The sequence below is a fragment of the Magnolia sinica genome, chromosome 8, assembly GCF_029962835.1.
Source record: "Magnolia sinica isolate HGM2019 chromosome 8, MsV1, whole genome shotgun sequence".
NCBI classification, from domain to species: Eukaryota; Viridiplantae; Streptophyta; class Magnoliopsida; order Magnoliales; family Magnoliaceae; genus Magnolia; species Magnolia sinica.
Window position 1 is genome coordinate 18,705,699 of NC_080580.1, and position 22,115 is coordinate 18,727,813.

Genomic DNA, 22,115 nt, shown 5'->3' on the forward strand with positions numbered 1-22,115 from the left:
ATAGTTAAGTTTGAATTATTAATCCATGGTCAGAAGTTTTAAACATTGATTGAGTCATGATTTCACATGTCACATCTAGCTTACACATTAAGGTTTCAGTTCGATATTGACTTATGAACCAGGTAATCATTAAGCATGGAAGGAACCAACCTAGGAAATTTGTCCATCATGTTCATTGAAAAAAAAAGAAGAATATCCAATTAAAAAATAGTTGTGTTAAAAAATGGCTACCTGTTAAAGATCTTTAAAAAGGTTGACACAGTGTGAAGCCATCGATGGAAAAATCAAAAGCTGGAAGAGTAAAAAAAGCTGAACTGTAAGGCAAGTTTCACTTTAGGTTTGGTTATCTAGAATGCTCTGTTTGATTGTCAATGTTATCATGAAAATAAACAATTGGACTCTTAATGATGATAAGCCGAAGTTACACTATACACCCATGGAACTCAATGTTTAGAATTGTTCTAATCGATGGATTAATACTTTGAACTTGACTATGAAGTTTACAGTGCTCTTGAGTCTAGGAGAAAGTAATGCCCAACATTCATGAATCTTAGAATTCTAGTATCTGCATTACTTTTCACAAATCACTCGAGTTTATAGAATTTGTCCCGTAATTTTTAAAATATTTTTTGCATACTTTGCTTGTAGCAAAATGCTGGTTAGGGATTGTGTTGAGGATCAAATATTGCATATTAGACCCTAGTTATTACCTGATTTTACATACATGATAATGTTTAACGCTCTATTTTAATCGTGTTTGTACTGCAAGGTGAATTTAAGAGCTTGGACTGAAAAAGGGTGCTAAATGCATGGATTTGACGCTCCAAAATCACCAAGGCAAGGGACGGATCTTAGGGGACCGAGATCGAAGAAATTACATGCCAAAGCTCCGAGAAAATTAAGTGATCAATGATAAAAAGGCCTAAAAGTTGTCCTGAATACAAGATCATAGGGTTCCTACCATCCGTTTGGCTTGAAACTTTATATTTGACTTGAGGACACTAAATTAACTTCGAATTTCATCCATTAGATCCTTGTGAAAGTAGCCCAACGGACAAAACAACCATAAAACACTAATTTGGGGCCCACCTGATATCTGGATATACTTCAATTTTGGTCTCAACCCCTTAAATGAGGTGGCAAAACGGATGAACGGAGTGAATTTCTCACACGCATCAAGGTGGGACCCACTTTGCATGAGTGGGAGTGCACATCGGCGTGCACTCACAGTGCACCGAGCCAACAAGAGCAGTCAAATTGTGTTTGACCACAAACTTCCGCTCGAATTCAAATCCGCTACGAACTCAGGAATAGGGACTTGCGGCCCTTTCTTATGGGCCACCACTGTGATTCAACGGTCTAATCCAGACCATCCATTCGAACCCCATGGTCCATCTTACCAAGGCTAGGTGACAAAATTTCAAGAAACAGCTAAAACAGTCCATTCCCAACTGGTTTTTCACCGGGAATCCGATCGACGGGGTGGATTTTGTTGCAAACATCACTGTGGGACCCACCGAATAGTCCAGCGCATGTCCGTGCGCAGGATAGCCTGCAGACACTGCCGTCTTCCGTGGGGTGTTCTGTGATCTTGATCACGGTCGGATGAATGATCCGGACCGTCCAAAATCTTCCCATAGTGCCCACAACCATCACCTAGGTGATTTTTTGTTCAAAGGGTTCTCCCACAACTGTCAAACGCAACTACCTCTCATTTCCTGCACACTCTGCTCGAAACAGAGTCGGTTCTCCATCGACCGACTTCACCAGCCGACCTAGCCTCCCAACAGCTATAAAAGGAGAAGGGAGAGAGAGGGAAAGATCATCATCCTAGGATCTTGGACGTGAAGAAGTGAAGAGTGAGAAAGAGAGAGAGAAAGTGGGCTGTGGACGTGCGACTGTTGCATGAGTTCTTCTTTCTTTTTCTTTCTTAATTTCTGTTTTTATTTTCCTAAGAAATCTTAGCCTAATCATGTCTATGATAGGCTAAGCTTCTTAGATAGGGTTAAGTGGTGAAGCTTGTAGTATGATGGGAGACTTTTCTTTATGCTTTTGATTCATGTAAGTTGAATTGCCCTTGAATTTAGTTTGATTATAAGGAATGTTTTTAGTTTTTAATGGTGTATTGTGACTTAAATTACAATAGATTTGCAATAGCTTTGAGCATGTTCTTTTCATTATCAAGATTGTGAAGTTAGGAAACCCTCTTATTCACCATTGTCTCACGGGCATAGTTGGATGATGGAACCCTTCCTAATGTTCATAACTCTCTTAGATTGGTTGTGGATTGGTTAAATTCTGTTGTTTGCTTTGTCTCATGAGCATGGCCTTGTGATGGAATTAATTCTAATTCTCATCCTTCTCATCTCTTAAAAACTGGATCAAAGGAAGTTCATAGTTGATTTTTAATGTTATATCTTCCAACTGGATGAAGATAGGACTCTGATCCCAGTTGTGTTCTTGAATCAAGCATAGATCTCCCTGATCTCTACAAGTGGATCCTTGACACCCTAGTTTCCCACCTTTGAATTTCACAAGTTTTAGATAAAGTAGTTCACCATTACTCTCTTAAATTTTTCTGATTTAGATTACATCTTTGCTTAGTTTTAGTTTAAGTTACTTTCAGATTACGTACAAGGTTTAGTCCCTGTGGATTCGACCTCGGTCTTACCGAGTTTATTACTACATCACAACCTTATACTTGGGGTATGAATAATGGGCAATGATAATACCTGTAATATTGTTGCTATTGGAACGATGCACATCAAGATGTTTGATGAGATGGAGCATACCTTGACTGAGGTCAGGCACGTTCCTAATATGAATAAGAACTTGGTTTCTCTCAGTGCACTCGAGGCTATAGGGTGCAAGTTCACCGGTCTTAATTGTGTACTTAAAGTTTCAAAAGGGGCACTCGTAGTTATGAGAGCACAGAGGCATAAAAACTTTTACAAGTAGATTAGAAGCACTTCAATTAGTGGAGCGGTAACGACTATTGTGGAGTTTACGTCTGCATGTATGTGGCATGCTCATCTGGGCTACATGAGCGAGCGGGGCATAAGGTACTTTCTGATCGAGTTTGATTCCAGCTTTTAAGAATTCTGATTTAGATATATGTGAGCATTTTATATATGGTAAATAATCTAGATCATCTTTTAAATCTGAAAAGCATGTGTGTGAGGGAGAGCTTAATTATGTGCACTCTGATGTATGGGGGCCATCACCAAAGGTTTTCGTTTGAGGGTCATCATGGTTTGTTATATTCATTGATGACTATTTTCGAAAAGTTTGGGTTTACTTCATGGCATGTAAATTTGAAGTTTTTACCACATTTAGACAATGGAAGGTAATGGTGAAAAAAAGTAAGGGTGAAAAATAAAGGTTTTTAGGACTGATAATAGTGGAGAATTTACTTCAACTGAGTTTAATGAATATTGCAAAGATGAAGGGATCATTGGACACAACATAATGCGCCACATGCTCGAACAAAACAGGGTGGCTGATTGGATGAATCAAACTCTCTTGGAAAGGGCCTGATGCATGTTAAGTAATGATGGGTCTGGTAAGGACCTATGGACCGAGGCCGTTAACACAGCTTGTTATTAGGTGAATCGGTCCCCTTCTACAACAATTGATTGTAAGATCCTGAAGGAAGTATGAAGTGGCCATAAGATGGACTACTCAGACTTGCACATATTTACTTGTGAGGCTTACTCTCATGTACCGTCAGTTGAGAGAGATAAGCTAGACCATAGAGCCAAAAAGTATATTTTTATTGGCTATAGTGTTGGTGTAAGAGGTTACATGTTATTCAACAAAGTCACACACAAGGTCATCACTAGCTGTGATATCAAATTTGATGAAAGCTCCCTATTTTACAAGAATGCTCAAGAGTAGCAAGAGGAACCTGAAAGGTTGATTATAGACATCTTGGTAGACACAAATGATACTCAGGTAGAGACAGATGCACAAAAAAAGATACAGGAGCAGGTGGAGCAGCCACTTATGAGAAGAAACCTACCGTGAGATCGCAGGTTATCGGCAAGATATTGGAATGACTCTATTGTTGCATATGCCCTCATTACAGAGGAGGGGGACCCATCTACTATTTAGGAGGCACTTGATGAGCCTGATGCAGAAAAGTGGAAGGCGACTACAGACGATGAGATGGACTCTTTGTATAAGAATCACACATGGGAGCTGGTGGAGCTTCCAATAGGCCAAAAAGTGATCAGATGCAAGTGGTTATTTAAAAGAAAATAGGATAGATAAAAAGAAAGTCTGGTAGTGAAGGGGTACGCTCAGAGAGAAGGAATTGATTTCATAAAGATATTAGCACCGGTTGTTAAGCAAGTATCTATCAGATTCGTGTTGGCATTGGTTGCCTAATGCGATTTTAAGCTAGAACAGATGGATGTTAAGATTGCATTCTTGTAAGGGGAGTTAGAAGAGCAAATGTACATGAAGAAATCAGAGGGTTATGAAGTTAAAGGGGCAGAGAACAAGGTTTGTAAGTTAATGAGGTCGTTGTACAACGTGAAACAGTTGCCTAGGTAGTGGTATAAAAAATTTGATTCTTTCATCTTGAGTCAGGAATTTACTCGGAGTGAATATGATCACAATGTCTATTACAAGACACTGAGTGATAAAAAATTCATCATTCTGGTATTTTCTGTTAATGATATGTTGATCGCTAGTCATGATATGTCTGAAATTGATGTACTAAATACTTAGTTATAAGGGATATTCGAGATGAAAGATGTAAGGGTTCCAAAAAGGGTTCTCAACATAGATATTCATAGAGATAGGAAGAGGACCAGGCTTTGATTATCACAGGAAGAATACCTTGAAAATGTGCTCATTAAATATGGGATGGAGTAAGCAAAGTCGGTGAACGTTCTCCATGCGGCTCACTTCAAGCTTTCCTTAAAACAATGTTCTAAAATAGATGAAGAAAAATAGGATGTCTCATGCACCTTATTCGAATGCGGTTGGCAGTTTAATGCATGCCATGGTCTCTATGAGACCGAATATTTTACAGGCAGTCGGTGTTGTGAGCAGATACATGTCAAACCCTGACAAACAACATTAGGAAATGGTGAAATGGCTACATTGATACATTCGAGGTATAAAATACTTCTTCTTGACTTTTAAGAAGACATGGGCAAAGTTTGTAGGATATGTGGATTCCAACTACGCATGCATTGTCGATTCCGAAAGTCATCTTCAGGTTGTTCGTTTGTGCTAGTAGGTGGAGCAATTAGTTAGATGTCGAAACTTCAGTCTGTGGTAGCTCTTTCCACGACTGAAATAGAATATATGGCAGTGACGGAAGTGTTTAAGTGTTTGATTGAGAGGCATGATAAATCAATATGAGCTTTAACAGGAAGTCATGTCGGTTAACTATGATAGTGAGAGCGCTATCAATTTGGCTAAAAATTTTGTTTATCACTCACGTACTAAGCGCATTGATGTTCATCACCATTTTATCTAACAGATGCTTGAGGAAGGAGGCATAACACTGGAGAAGAATCAGTTTAGAGTGAATCCGACAGACATGCTCACCAAGGTCATTCGCTTACGCGCGAAATTGAAGATTTCGGATTGTTAGTTTTTTACCAAACTTCACCCATGGATCAGAGAAATTTCCCTGCACATATCTGTATACTTGTGGCCTTGATCAAGTGATAACGACCGTTGATCTGATACAGGCCCTTCATGGTTGATCGGCCTATCCAATCGCGTTGAAACCACATTCCAGCATAGATCCATCGCTAGGAAACTTAACCTACGCCGTGAATAATGGACCTCCAGATGAACCCCACCTGCCTGAAACAGACACCCTTTGGTTATAATTTAAGTATACCATGGCCCTGGGGCCATCTGCATCAGTATTGGGCCTATATAAAGCCCTTAAACCATCCCATTCCTATCCCATATGGATTTTCACTAACCCTAGGAGAGAGAAGAGAGAAAGGAAGAGAAAAGAGTAGGGAGTGAGGGGAAATCTTTGGAGTTTGCTACTGTGATTCTTTCCCACAACTCCACGCACTGAATCGCCTTTACATCTAGCTAACCGATCCATTCCAAGTACAATTTGGGTAAGAAATCATAACCCTAATTTTGATTTAGAAAGCCTGATTGAGTAATTGGTAAACTAGCTAACTTATTTCATGATTTAGGTACTTGTCGTTCCATTTTCAGGAACGTAGAATTCCAACCGAGTTCGAATCAAGTATTCGGATGAAAGGTGTGGACTATAAATGTTTAGGTTATAGTTTTCAAGGCTTTCAATGTCAGTTAATGATTTATGTCTGACTTGATTGCTGCCATATGATATTAGTTACGACGTTTAGATAAATTATACGTGTGTGAACTATGTTGAATATAAGATGCATTCCATGTGTTTATTGAAATGTTTGAATGAATATGAAATTGTGATTTGTGCTTGTCATGACTACAAATCTGGGATTCGTGCTTGTCGTATGTATCACGACCTCTTTATGTAACGAATTGCTATGGATCATGTCATAACTAATCTAGTCTATGTATTTAAAATGTGTAGCCTAAGTTTTTGATAAAATGTCTGTATGAGAAATTATTGATGATTTGTATTTATTAAGTGTATTAAGATAGGATTCTTAATTTTCTTAATCATATGTAAAGTTTCCTTAATGTAATCATATTTGTTGTTACGCAATTTATGGATAAAATGCAAGTGCTTGGTAACATGTTCAATGTGTTTGATGAAATGCCCATATGAGAGATCTATTTGGAATGTTTGTTAAATGCTGATATGATTATCAAATGTGTCTATATATTGCATCTGAGTAAGGTTGGGACTACAGCATAGTCCAGGCAATCGGTTAACACTTCTGATCTGGGTGGCTGAATTAGTCTCGCCACATTAGGTAACTCGATGAATTAAAGTCGCATGTCGATTATCGACAGTGGTTAGGCCACAAGGGGTGCTTATGCTCTCCATGTCGATCAAGTCTGCATGTGCTCATACTAATCGAACTTGTCAAATAAACTGATTGGCCTATTGTGTGTTTTCCATGTATGGACATCACTTCTTGAATCTAAGGTACCACTTACTAATGTAAAAGCCCATTCAACCCTGTTACCATGATCTGCTAAGACTCATGAGCTGGGCATAGTGATATGTGATACTGTGGTCGAGCGGTCAGCCTACGCTGGGGTGACGAGCCTCCCCGTAGTGACTAGTGAGCAACCCAACACTTGTGAGCCGAATATGGTGGTATGAGACACCGTATTCGAGCTGTCAGCCTACGTTGAGGTGACGAACCTCCCGTAGTGACCACGAGTATAAACATTTAAATTTGCCTATCCACTGCTTTTTATTAGGGGTGATGCCCTACAACTTGCCTATCGTATGTGAATAACTAGGATTAATGACCTTAGATGGATATTCGGTTTAGGTTAATGATATAAAGGGAGGTACTTTAGCTTCCCAAATCTACTGTATGTATAAGCCTAATAGCTAACACGACCATGCACCGCATTGCATGTGCTTTGGCGAGGAAGTTGCACCTTTAGAGAGTTTGTCATGTGCGAACTTAGTTATCGGAGTCGCTTTTGAGGGAGCTTTGTGCGAGGGAATGCATCATACTGCATACCATCCCTGCATTAACAAGAGTAGCTAGGAAGTGATTGTTGTATTGCTTTATCATTACCTTGATTGACTTGATAACATGTTAACCTTTGCCTTATAGTACCATTGAGTTGATCACTCACTCCCATTCTGGGACGGTATTTTAAAACACCAACCAAACTTTGTTGTAGATGCAAGTGAGGATGAAGTCTATGCGGTTGAGTTCGACTTCATAGATGAGGAGGAGGAATTCTCCTATGTTCAGCTATCAGGCGGGTCCTCGTAGACCTTGTACTGATTCGATGGGATTACAGGGTTACATGGATTAGTTGGATATTTACATTTTGACATTTTGTATATTTTGAAACAAACCTTGTATATTAAACCCTGTTATATCATCATACTCTGGAGTTTGTAAAATGTCTACCGTTCAGATATATATGTATTTCAGTCTTCCGCTTGCTAAGTTGAATTATATCTGGAGTATGATATGTTATTTTAGTTTAATCCCACTCATGATTGATGTATTGATATGGACAACATCTAAACATCATTATCCATGTTGCATAAGTGATATGCTGGATCTCGGGAGTAGAGCTTTGCTCGACCCTCGAAATCCGGGGTGTTACAAGTTGGTATCAGAGCATGATTTTGTAAGTGCTATGGTTTTATGCTCCTTTGGTTGTCAAATTTTGTGGTGCCAAAACCTCAATCTATGTCTTGTGTAACTCATTGGTATATATGTTCAAGACATTGCATATGGGTTCAAGACATTGCATCACCTCTCTAAACACTTTGCTTCAAGTTAAGAACGAAGAACTACTTCAAACCATTTCAAGAAATACAAGTACAAGCTACAACGAAAGAAGTGATCTTGTTCAAAGACTCAAGTTAGTGTACAACTCAAGATGAAGTATAATTCAAGCTCTAGAAGATCTCAAGTTCAATGCCTACATCAAGTATAGAGATCTCAAGCTTCACAATCTTCAATTTTTAATGATCATCCGAAGAAATGAAGTGTCAATGTCCATACTTCACATTTAGGGTATGAGTAACCTTAGATTGACCTTAGGGTAGGTCATTTTGTATACATAATTCAATTTAAATCTTTTTATATGTATTTGGTCTGTTCTAAGACTAGTCCTGGACCCTGATCGACTAGTCCTAGAACTGGCTCGACCAGTCCAAGAAATTTCAAGACCTGTCCTAGGTTTGTTGCAATTTTTTAGAATTTTTTTAGTTGAGCTACGACCAGTCCTGGAGTCTTTTCGACCGGTCGTAGGAATAGTGGCGACTCGACTCATGACCAGTCATGCACCTACGACTCAAGCTACAACGACTAAACTTGGTGCCACACAACTAGTTGTGTATACCCTACGACCAGTTGTGGAACAGTTTTATCCGATCACGCTCAAAATTTCAAAATGCAGTTCGTTCTACGACCAGTCGTAGTGTCCTTAGGACCATTCGTAGATGCGATTTCTGCAACTATAAATTGAACATGAATTTCAGAGTTTCATATCTAATTCAAGTAAAATCAAGGCTTCACTCTGAGATAAGTTTGTGTTCATTTTAAGCTACTTTGTGTATATTTAAAATTCTCTTTTGTTAGCTTTATTGATTTGATTTTGTTTCTATATTCCAATCTGAATTGAAAAGAGGAATTGTTGTATTCCTTCTTCTTGGAATCAAAATCAAATATAGCTAGCCCATCTGGTTTAATTTAAAATCCATGAGAACTTAGAACCATTTCAAAGTGAGTAATAGACATTGAACTTCTATATTCGAACTTCTACTCCGATTGGTTCTTCCAGGCTACAACAAAAAGAGAAATCTAGGTATTTTACTTTATTATAAATTTCCTTCTTTTGGTTTTATTTGAGATTAAGCTAGAAAAATCTCAATTTGTTGGTTATCTAAGGAGAGTGAGAAAACTCAAAAGTGGGGTTTTTGAATTGTCTAAGCCCATTTGAAAGATACAATTGTGAAGGTTTTAGGTGAACCTGTGAAACCTATTTTCACAGTGAACGCTGATATCCCCTGTGTGAGGATATTAGGAGTGGTGTAGTAAGTTGTGTGGCTGTTGTTTAACAGTTGGTGTACACACAAGCGAGCCACTATAATTCTTTGTGTCTTGTGGTTTGAATGTTTGTTTAATTTCTATATCTTTTATCATTCAAGTTTGTGAGATGTATGTGTGGATGTGAATGTTGTAATATTTACATTTCAAGCATTGTGAGGAATCTTGTAATAGTTTAGAATTTATTTCTTGCTATTTCCTTTATTTCCTTTCAGTTTGAGTTTTTGATATTCAAATTGTTCTAGTAAGGTTGTCCTGCCATAAACTCTTGGTTTTTATGGTGCGAGGTTGTCCTTAGAGTAACATTGGTATCAACCTCACTTTTATAGTATTTGAAGGTTGCTTTACATTTTCATACAGTGATTGGTTTATAGTGCTATCTTTACTTTATTCATTTAAATTCCACTTTTAAAGTTTTAATTTGGCATAATTCTCTTCACCTCCCCCCCCCCCCGCCCCGCACACCTTTAGGACACATAGCTAGGCCTTTTCAAGTGATATCAGAGCCTAATAGCTCGTTTTAATTGTTATATTTTTGGATTTATTTCCCGAGCTAATCGATCTAAGCTATTTATAAGATGTCAAATTTTGATAGCCTTTCAGTCACTAGGCCTCCACCATTTGATGGCTCTAATTATACCTATTGGAAAGCCAGGATGAGGTTTTTCCTTAAATCCATGGATGAGAGCATGTGACAAGCCACAGTGACTGAATGGACCCTTCCTACCATTGAAGTAACTGGTATCGATGGATCCAAATCAATGAAAGTCTCACCTTATTTTTCTTAGACCACACTTCAGAAAAGTGAGAGTAGTGCTAATGCAAAAGTACTAAATACAATCACTTACGCACTATCACCGGATGAATTTAAAAGAATTATATCCTATGATACTGCAAAGCAAGCTTGGGATATTTTAGAGATGACACACGAGGGAACATCAATTGTCAAGAAATCTAAATTCCAACTCCTCACAACCAAATTTGAGGAAATACATATGGAGGAAAATGAAATATTCATGTACTTTTATACAAGATTAAATGACATTGTGAACTATATGTGGGGTCTTGGCGATAAAATCCTAGAAACTAAAATATGTGTAAAGATACTACGCTCATTACCTGAACGGTTCAACTCAAAGGTTACTGCGATCCAGGAACTTCGTGATACGAACAATATGAGGGTAAAAGAACTAGTTAGGTCGTTACAAACCTATGAGTTAAATTTTAAAGCTGCTAAAGGTAAATCTATTGCCCTTAAATCTTCTAAATGTATTTCTTAAGAAAATTCTAATTTTAAAAATTTTGAAGATAATATGGCCCTTTCAGCGAAAAAGTTTTACAAGATTTTCAAAAGTAAAAAGAAGGTTGACTTTCAAAAATCAAATGATAAGAAAAGATCTAAATCAAAATCTAAAATTTGAAAATCTTTAAAAGATAGTCAATGTTACAACTATCAAGAATATGGGCATTTAGCAAATAAGTATCCTAAAAAGGACAAACCTAAAAAGAAAGGAATGTTGGTTACTTGGGATGAATCTTCTGGCATTGAAGCCTCTTCTAAATCAGAAGATTCTAAAACCGAGTCGCGCAATGAAGTTAAAGCTCTTATGACTCTAGCCAAGTTCACTTTTTCAGATCATGATGATTCTACTAGTGAAGAAAATCTGAATAGTGATCATGAAAATGAAGAAGATCTTCAAGATGCTTATAATGCCCTATACAAGGAAAGTTGTAAGATTGCGGTAAAACTAAAGCTTCAAAAAGAAAGGTTTTCAAAACTTAAAGAAAATTTTGATTCTCTTATTTTAGAAAAATCTCATACTTCAGATTGTTTTGAAAATTGCAAATATGATTTAGAATTTAAAACCTCCCAGATTGAAAATCTGAAATCTGAAAATGAAAAACTTAAACTTGAAATCTCTTCACTTTTGAGTTTAAAGGATACATGGAGGTATGCCCAAGGTGATCCAAAATTAGAAAAACTTTTGTCTGGATCAAGAAAATGTGGCAACCGATCCAGTTTGGGCTACGATAAAAGTGTTCCTCCTAAATAGAAGAATACTTCTCCTAAGTTTGTAAAAGAAGAGTCCTCAAACTCAAAAGAGAAAAGTTCTAATAAAAAATTTTCTAAGAATACCAAAACATTTTAATCTTTTAAACCTAAAAGTAACCATATCAACTATAAAAATCATAACCGAAACCCTTTAGTTGAGAAATTAGTCGATTTACTTAAGGAGCTCTTAAAATCTAACTCAGTGGGTCATTCTTACAACAACTACAAACATAAGAAGACCAACTATACTCCTAAACCCAAAACAGTTATGAAATGGGTTCTTAAGGTTACTTGCTTGGTTGCCCACACGACTTTCAAAGCTTCAAGCCATTCAAAGTGGTACCTAGACAGTGGATGCTTTAGGCACATGACTAGTGACAAAGGTCTGTTCACCACTCTTAAAGACATAACTGATGGTTCAGTCACATTTGGTGATGGTAGTAACTGCAGGATTATTGGCCAAGGTACGGTTCAACTTTCTAACCTTCCCTTATTTGAGAATGTTTTGTGCGTTGAAGGTTTAAAACATAACTTGTTAAGCATTTCTCAAATATGCGATAAAAATTATAGTGTTAAATTTTCTAACCTATGGTGTGAAATTTTAAAAAAATGGTTCAATAATATTAACTGGTTGTAGAACTTCTGAAAATTGCTATATCATAAGTGATTCTAGCTCATCTAATCAACTGTGTTACATGGTCCATACTGATGAGACTGAGTTGTGGCATTAACATCTTGGACATGTACACTATCGCAATCTATATAGATTGAGCAAAAGAGAACTAATAAGAGGTCTACCTAAACTACAAACAGTAGACAAAATATGTGGTGAATGTTAGATTGGCAAGCAAACTAGGAGTGCTCACAAAAAGGTGAACTCCAATGCTACATCAAAACCACTCGAGCTTCTCCATATGGATCTTATAGGACCAACCAGGACAGAGAGTCGAGGTGGCAAAAAATATATACTGGTAATCGTGGATGATTATACCAGATTCACTTGGGAAGCCTTCTTAAGAGATAAATCAAAAACCCTTGATGAAGTAAAAATGATTCTCAAACGGATTCAAATTGAAAAAGGTTCTCAACTCAGTAAAATCCGTAGTGATCATGGATCTGAGTTTAAGAATAGCAATTTTGAGAAATTTTGTTGCGATTAGGGAATATCACATGAATTCTCTGCACCTAAAACACCACAACAAAATGAAATTGTTGAAAGAAAAAATAAAGTGCTTCAAGAAATGGCAAATGTAATGTTGAATAGTATGAAGCTTCCTAAAAATCTTTGGGCTGAAGCCATTAATACTGTCTATTATGCAATCAACCGAGTTTATACAAGTAAGTCAAATAATAAAACTGCTTATGAACTTTGGTTCGATAAGAAGCCTACTATCAAATACTTTCGAGTTTTTAGCAGCAAGTGCTGCATTTTATGTGACCGTGAAAATCTGGAAAAGTTTGACACTAAAAGTGATGAAGGGATCTTTTTAGGATATTCTTTGAATAGTCGTGCATATTAAGTACTGAATAAGAGGACTGGTGTTATTCAAGAGTCCATTAATTTGGTCATCGACGATCACTTAATTGCACTTGCCTCAAGTTCAAATAGTGATGAAGTTCTTTTAATTGACAAACCAGATACTTCATCAAATCAATCTAACTTTGATCTGAGGACTGTTAAAGATCATCCAACCACTCAAATTCTTGGAAACCTTGTTACTGGTGTGCGCACTCGTAGACAACTAGAAGACATGTAATTACGTGTGCTTCACATCCCAGATAGAACCGGTTAATGTTAAAGAAGCTCTTACTGACAAAAACTGGATAGTAGCAATGCAAGAAGATCTTAATTAATTTGTGAGAAATGATGTTTGGTATCTTGTTCCTAGACCTAAAGATAAACACATTATTAGAACTAAGTAGATTTTTAAAAATAAGTCTGATAAACTTGGTAATATAATTCGAAACAAGGCTAGACTGGTTGTACAAGGGTATACTCAAATTGAAGGTATTGATTATGATGAAACCTTTACCCCATTAGCTCATCTTGAGTCAATCAGACTATTCATATCTATTACTTGCTTTAAAAAATTTAAAATTTATCAAATGGATGTGAAGAGTGCCTTCTTAAATGGTGATCTGCATGAAGAAGTGTATGTTGTACAGCTAATGGGTTTTGAAGACCTTAAAAACACTGATCATGTCTATCGCCTTGAAAAGGCTCTCTGTGGCTTAAAACAAGCTCCTGGGGCATGGTACGAGAAATTGACTAAGTTTTTAGTAAGTCGTGATTTTCAAATGGGAAGTGTAAACAAGACTCCTTTTGTTAAGAAACTTAATGATCACATCTTAATAGTGCAGATCTATGTTGATGATATTATTTATGGATGTACCTGTTTTAACATGACTGTTGAGTTTACAGATTTAATGAAATCTAAGTTTGAAATGAGTATGGTTGGGAAATTGAATTATTTCCTAGGATTGCAAGTGAAACAACAATCTGATGGCATTTTTATTTCTTAAACTAAATATATTCTGAACTTAATCAAAAAGTTTGGATTTGAGAACGGTAAGAATTTTGATACTCCTATGAGTACAACTTTAAGAATCTCAAAGGACTCTATAGGTAAAAATGTGGATTCTAAATTATATCATAGTATGATTGGCAGTTTACTTTATTTAACTACAAGTAGACTTGATATTGCTTTAAGTGTTGGTATTTGTGCTGATATCAATCTGATCCTAAAGAGTCACATTTAACTACTGTTAAGAGGATTATGTAATATGTCGCAAGTACTTCTAAATTAGGTCTCTAGTATCCATATGATACTAGTGTTCAATTGGCTGGGTACTCAGATGCTGATTGGGCTGGTAATATTGATGACAGGAAATTAACCAGTGGTGGTTGTTTTTATATTGAAAATTGTATGGTTTCTTGGTTTAACAAGAAGTAAAGTTCTATATCACTCTCAACTGCTAAGGCTGAATACATTACAATAGGAAATGCATGTACTCAGCTTGTTTGGATGAAACGTATGTTAAGTGATTATGGAATTGCATAGGATTCAATGGTTTTATATTGCGATAATTCAAGTGCAATAAATATTTCAAAAAATCCAATCCAGCATTCACGTACCAAGCACATTGACATTAGGTTTCATTACATTTGTGAATTAGTGGAAGAAAAGCTGATTTCTTTGGAATACATTCCGATCAAGACTCAACTTGCTGACATTTTCACTAAACTGCTCGACAAAAGCAGGTTTAATAAATTAAAATTTGATCTTGGTATGTGTATTCTAAATTGATTATTCATGCATATTTGTATCATAGTGTATATATATTTGATAATTTATTGATTTAAATTTCAAATTTTTATAAAAAAATATATATTTTAGTCGGTACACGACCAGTCGAGGATGTACTTGACCAGTCATGGCACAACCAGTCGAGGACATCCCATGACCAGTCGTGTAGCGTGCTGGATATTTTAAAAATTGGGGAAAACTTCATCTTCTTCATTTCATCTTTCCTCTCCAACGACCCGATGCCTGACCAGTCATACCCGCCTTCCTAAATCTTTAAGGTTAGTGCATCATTTGCATTTTTCTTGTAGATTCTAGTCAATATTACTTCATTTTCACTCTTGGAGTAATTTATTTTGTGATTCATTGCGATTTTAGGGTTTTCTTTAAAAAAATATGATCTAGTAAAACACCACTCCACATCTTTTAAAGCTCCTTGTTCCTTTGAATCTTCTATATCAAATGGATACTTAAGGGAAAAAGAAAACTTCCTGTGGTCCATCATCTTCTAGATCAACTCCTATCACTCGGTGCAATCTTCGGTCACCCGAAGATGATCCCTCACATGTGCAGGATTTGCGTATGTACAATGTCATTGTTGCAAGACCTGTTGATCTTAACCATATTGCTCATTTTGGTATCCTTCCCCTACTACAAGCTGTAGGATGGGCTAACATCTTATATTGGGGTGGGCCTGCATACCAGTCTATTGCTCAAGCCATGTTTGCATGTATCTCCAACTTTTTGACTGAGAATTTAACATTTAAAATTAATGCTAGAGAAGGTCCATTTGATATTGACTGTCATTTGATTTCGGCTCTAATGGACATACTGGTTAATGACGAGGGTATTCCTATTCATACTTTAGCTGAGAAACCCTCAGAATCAGAAAAACGCATGCTCACTAGAACACTATGCATTATGGATGTGCAATGGACTCATAAAGGGAATGCGCTCCCCTCAAAGTATTTGTTACCCAGATACAGGGTTCTCCACAGAATCTTTATTTCAAATCTGTATCCGCATTCTGGTAATAAAACAGAACTACCTGCCTTTATGGTTCGTGTTTTGCACTCTATCATCTCTGGTACTAATGTCTGTCTGCCTTCTTTAATATATCATTCCATCATTTAGTTTTGTCTCCATCCAGGTTATAGTGATATTTCATTTGCATATCTTATGACTGTGTTAGCTACTCACATGCTTGTTGCTATGCCTGTTGGAGAGGCTCCTATTCATCATCTTATTTTTAACAACTCTAATATAAACAAGATGAAATTGGAATTGGCTCCTGGCCAAGTGGATGTGGGTGGTGCTGGAGCTGAGGCTGTGGATGAAGAAGAGGCTGGTGATCTTCCTCTTGATGATATTAATGTGGATGATATTTTTGATGAAATTGAATCAGACTCTAGAAATGATCCTGACTATGGCCATCTGATTTTTATGCTCGTCTTCGTGCTTTAGAGGAAAAGGTAGAGAATATAAATGTTGCCCATGATTTACAGTTTAAATATATGCGCAAGTATCTTAGGCGCTTAAACAAGGGCCTTCATCAACTTGATCCTACCATACCTGCTCCTTCTTCAGGATCTGATTAAGTGCTTTACTCTTAGTCTGTAATAACTTTACTTCTACTTTTGTTGGCTTGTGAACTTTATTTGGTTAACTGACTTTTGTCTAAACTAGTTAATGCTTGTGGACTTTAATTTTCTTATTTTTTGACTAGTTAATCTATTTATTACTCTTGTTTATTATCCTTTTCCATTTTTCTTCCTTTGTCATATTGTGACAAGAAGGGGGAGAATTTATTTGGTTGCATATGGATTGATATATTGCTATTGATTATGGATAATATGGGCTGAATATATGTGTGCTACTCAGGGGGAGTAAGGAAGAATTTGTGCTAGTTAATGACAATTGGTGCATGATTCTTTAACCAGGCTATAACTAGTTCTCTTATATATGATTGGTGTATGATTCCTTCTTGGGCATGTAATTCTTCTCTTATTTTGATTGGAGTGTGTTTTGTCAAAAATTTGACAAAGGGGGAGATTGTAAATGATATGGTTTTATGCTCCTTTGGTTGTCAAATTTTGTGGTGCCAAAACCTCAATCTATGTCTTGTGTAGCTCATTGGTATATATGTTTAAGACATTGCATATAGGTTCAAAACATTGCATCACCTCTCTAAACACTTTGCTTCAAGTCAAGAATGAAGAACTACTTCAAACCATTTCAAGAAATACAAGTACAAGCTATAACGAAAGAAGTGATCTTGTTCAAATACTCAAGTTAGTTACAACTCAAGATGAGGTATAATTCAAGCTCTAGAAGATATCAAGTTCAATGCTACATCAAGTATAGAGATCTCAAGCTTTACAATCTTCAATTGTCAACGATCATCTGAAGAAATGAAGTGTCAATGTCCATACTTCACATTTAAGGTATGAATGACCTTAGATTGACCTTAGGGTAGGTCATTTTGTATACATAATTCAAGTTAAATCTTTTTATATGTATTTGGTCTATTTTAAGACTAGTCCTGGACCCTGTTCGACTAGTCCTAGAACTGGCTCGACCAGTCCAAGAAATTTTATAACTTGTCCTAGGTTTGCTGCAATTTTTTAGAATTTTTTTGGTTGAGCTATGACCAGTCCTGGAGTCTTCTCGACCGGTCATAGGAACAGTGATGATTCGACTTACGTCTAGTCATGCACTTACGACTCAAACTACAATGACTAAACCTGGTGCTACACGACCAGTCGTGGGTTTGTCATGACCAGTCGTGGAGGGCTCACGACCAGTCGTGGACAACGACCAGTCGTGGAATGGTTCTATCCAATCACGCTCAAAATTTCAAAATATAGTTCGTTCTACGACCGGTCGTAGTATCCTCAAGGCCAGTCGTAGATGCGATTTCTGCAACTATAAATAGAACATGAAATTCAGAGTTTCATATCTAATTCAAGTAAAATTAAGGCTTCACTTTGAGATAAGTTTGTGTTCATTTTAAACTACTTTGTACATATTTAAAATTCTCTTTTGTTAGCTTTATTGATTTGATTGTTTCTATATTCCTATCTGAATTGAAAAGAGGAATTGTTGTATTCATTCTTCTTGGAATCAAAATCAAATATAGCAAACCCATCTGGTTTAATTTAAAATCAATTAGAACTTAGAACCATTTCAAAGTGAGTATTGGATATTGAACTTCTATATTTGAACTTCTACTCCGATTGGTTCTTCCGGGCTACAACAAAAGGAGAAATCCAGGTATTTTACTTTATTGTAAATTTCCTTCTTTTGGTTTTATTTGAGATTAAGCCAGAAAAATCTCAATTTGTTGGTTATCTGAGGAGAGCCAGAAAACTTAGAAGTGGGGTTTTTTGAATTGTGTAAGCCCATTTGAAAGACACAATTGTGAAGGTTTTAGGTGAACTTGTGAAACCTATTTTCATAGTGAACGCTGATATCCCCCGTGTGAGGATATTAGGAGTGGAGTAGCAAGCTGTGTGGCTGTTGTTTAACAGTAGGTGTACACACAGGCGAACCATTATAATTCTTTGTGTCTTGTGGTTTGAATGTTTGTTTAATTTCTATATCTTTTATCATTCAAGTTTGTGGGATGTATGTGTGGATGTGAATGTTGTAATATTTACATTTCAAGCATTGTGAGGAATCTTGTAATAGTTTAGAATTTATTTCTTGTTATTTCCTTTATTTCCTTTCAGTTTGAGTTTTGATGTAACGCCCTGAAATTCGGGGGTTGAGCATAACTCAGCTCCCGAGTTCCAAAACATCACTTATGCAACATATTTAATGATGAATGTATGTTGACTGTATTAGTGCATAAAACATGGAATAGATTAAGCAAAAACACAGATATGATTCAAGGACAAGTGAATAAAGCAAGCGGAAGACTTATAGTAAAATGTGTACAAGTGTAAATCCCTGAATAACATATACAACCAGATCGTGTAAAAGTGTTATTTATCAAAATTTAAGTATCAAGTTACCATCATTTAGTCACTCAAAATACATATTCCCTGAGAATCTCGCGATCGATCAAGCGTTCGCTTTGTAACCCACTCAATCTCATATAACGATGAAGCTCCTTCAAGGACTGTCGATCCAGTCTCCCGCTCTACCTCACGTCGCATGCCATCCTCTGTGCTAACATCGTGGCCTAAGTAGCAGTCCGGTGGTGTGTAACACCACCTTCGAAACATGGGAGTGAGTGATCAACTCGGCGGAGCTATAAGGCAAAGGTTAATCATGTTATCAGTTCAATCAAACAGTATGATAAAGCGGGACAATTAAATAAATCCTAAGTACTCTTGTTAATGCAAGTATGAATGCGGTATGATGCGTGCCCTCACGTGTACACCCTCGCGTCTTCATCTTATGTTACGCATGACATCACCTCAAAGTGCGCCACATCTACAAAGCACATGCAAATGCGGTGCATGGATATGATTACCAAGTTGTTATTAGTCCATTTCACATAACGATTGGGAAGCTAAGATACCTTCCTCATATCATCATCCAAACAGTGATCCATACTAGGGTCGTCAATCCTAGATATCTCATACAATCATATAGTTGAGGTCATAGCAAAGGGCTCTCACCAATCAATGCACGCCTTTCATGCCCTTCATACCACAGTTCGGCTCAATGCGGTATCCGGTATGCTCGAGGTCACTATAAAGGGCTCGTCACCAATCAATGTAGCCGACAAAGACGAATATAGTGTCCCATACCACCATAATCGGCTCACGAGTTTTATTGATCACGGTCACTACGGGAGGCTCGTCAACTCAGCATGCGGCGACCACGGTGTCCCATACCACCATGTGCTCATGAGTCTAAGCGGAGTACAGGGATTTAGGATTTCAAATTAAGTTCGGTCCCTGATTCAAGTGTAGCGTTCAATCTATTCAATACATCGGACATCGGGTTATGACGAACTCGACTAGCACGACGCAGTTGATTTGAGCCATAGTGCGCAACATCTGCGTGGCTACCAGTCGACAACTCGAATACGACTGGTCGTCTAATATTCACGTGGCGAACAATCTCAACCCATTTATCAGGGTAATTACCATTTCTGGACTAAGATGTCCAGACACCTTACACAACTGTATATTTAGTTGGAATGAACTATCATACTATTCACAATCATGTACTAAACAAAGAAATGCAACTTTCTAGCCGAAGATGGAGTGCTTGAATTTAATACTTGGATGTAATCGATAAAGGAAAACATCGCTCCATAGGATATTGAAATATTCTAAGCCGAACAATGTAAAAGTTACATTAGATATTGATCATTCTAAAACACTTGGCTACATGAAAACCTTCATACCATGTTGAGAGAAAAGAAGACAATTCCTTTCAGGAGTCGTCATCATTGCCAATACTACAAAAATCAGGCAACCTAATCGTATTTTATACTATACGGTACTTTACATCACTTAGAATAAAATTAACTATTAGTTGTATAGAACTGTAACCACTTTGGCATGTGAAATCTCATCATAGCAAGAATAAATCAATAACGGCATTGAAAGCCTTAAAACCATAACCTATACACTTAAAGTCCGCACCTTAAGCGGAAAAGAAACACTCAGATTTAGACAATGTGCTTCGTCAACGGTGATAGAATACCAAAAAAAATAGAAAGCAGATCAACAAACCAAGTCTAGAAGCTCTAACACGTTAGGGTAGGTTAACTTACCCCAAAGGAATTCAGCGGAAGAACGATTCAAAGGGAAGGTTCGAAATGAAGAAGAACAAGGAAGAAATCAAGATGATTCACCAACTTATCTCTCCACTTACTCTCTCTTTTCCACTCTCTTTAAGCTAGGGTTGAGAAAATTCGTATGGAAATGAGAGCTAGGGTTTAGACTATATATAGGCCTTAAAATGATGGAAATAACCCTGGTCAAGGTATACTTAGGTTATAACCAAGAAGCCTTTCTCGATCCAACAACGCACTTCTGTGAAAGGTCGGGCTTAAGCTCATTGACCATGGATCTAGATCAGGCTAAGACTTCAAGGCTCTTCAGATCAGCCGTGGCGACCACACTCAATTCAACGGTCACGACTCGATCAAGTCCACAAGCACTAGGATATGGCTGGGCCAACTATCCTGATCGGGAAGGATTAAGTATAGAGTTTGAGACCTAAAATCGATCAAGTTCTTGTCGACTCAGATTTCAATAAAAGCTTAATAAATTTCAACCGTTCTCACACTCTTCACTCCGAACTCAAGCAAATCGACCTAGAACATCAGATCGACTTGATTTTCGAGGTGAAGATCAAGCCCAACTCGGTGACCGCAACAGCCTAAGATCATCGCCATCGGACTTTCGACGCGCTGTCCAGGTCCGATCCAGATCTTCCAAAAAATCCCCAGAACAACTGGATTTAGCGATGGATCCCAGATTTCAGAGTAACGTAGCGCTCACTAATCTACACGTTTTGAGCCATGCAGATACAATTTAAAATGATTGATGCAGATTTCACAAGCAATCGAGTAAAGCGCTAATTACCCCAAAACAACTACTTAAGGAAAGATTAGCACAAAAATTTCCAAGGTCGTTACATTTGATATTCAAATTGTTCTAGTAAGGTTGTCCTGCCATAAACCCTTGGTTTTTATGGTGCAAGGTTGTCCTTAGAGCAACATTGGTATCAACCTCACTGGTCTAGTATTTGAAGGTTGCTTTACATTTTCATACAGTAATTGGTTTATAGTGCTATATTTACTTTATTCATTTAAATTTCGCTGTTAAAGTTTTAATTTGTCATAGTCCTATTCACCCCCCTCTAGGACATATAGCTAGGCCTTTTCAGATTTGGATTAAACCGGACTTGGGTTATAGGTAACACAACACACTCTAAATGCGCTCTGACTTAGGATGTGGGCGATGAAATATAGAAATGATCGTAAGATCCCAAAAATTCACTGACAGGTAAAATTGGCTATTGTAGCGTAGCCCGTACGTGTCTGAGATCATGCAAATTGATCTCAGACCCTTTTAAGCCATCAATCAACAA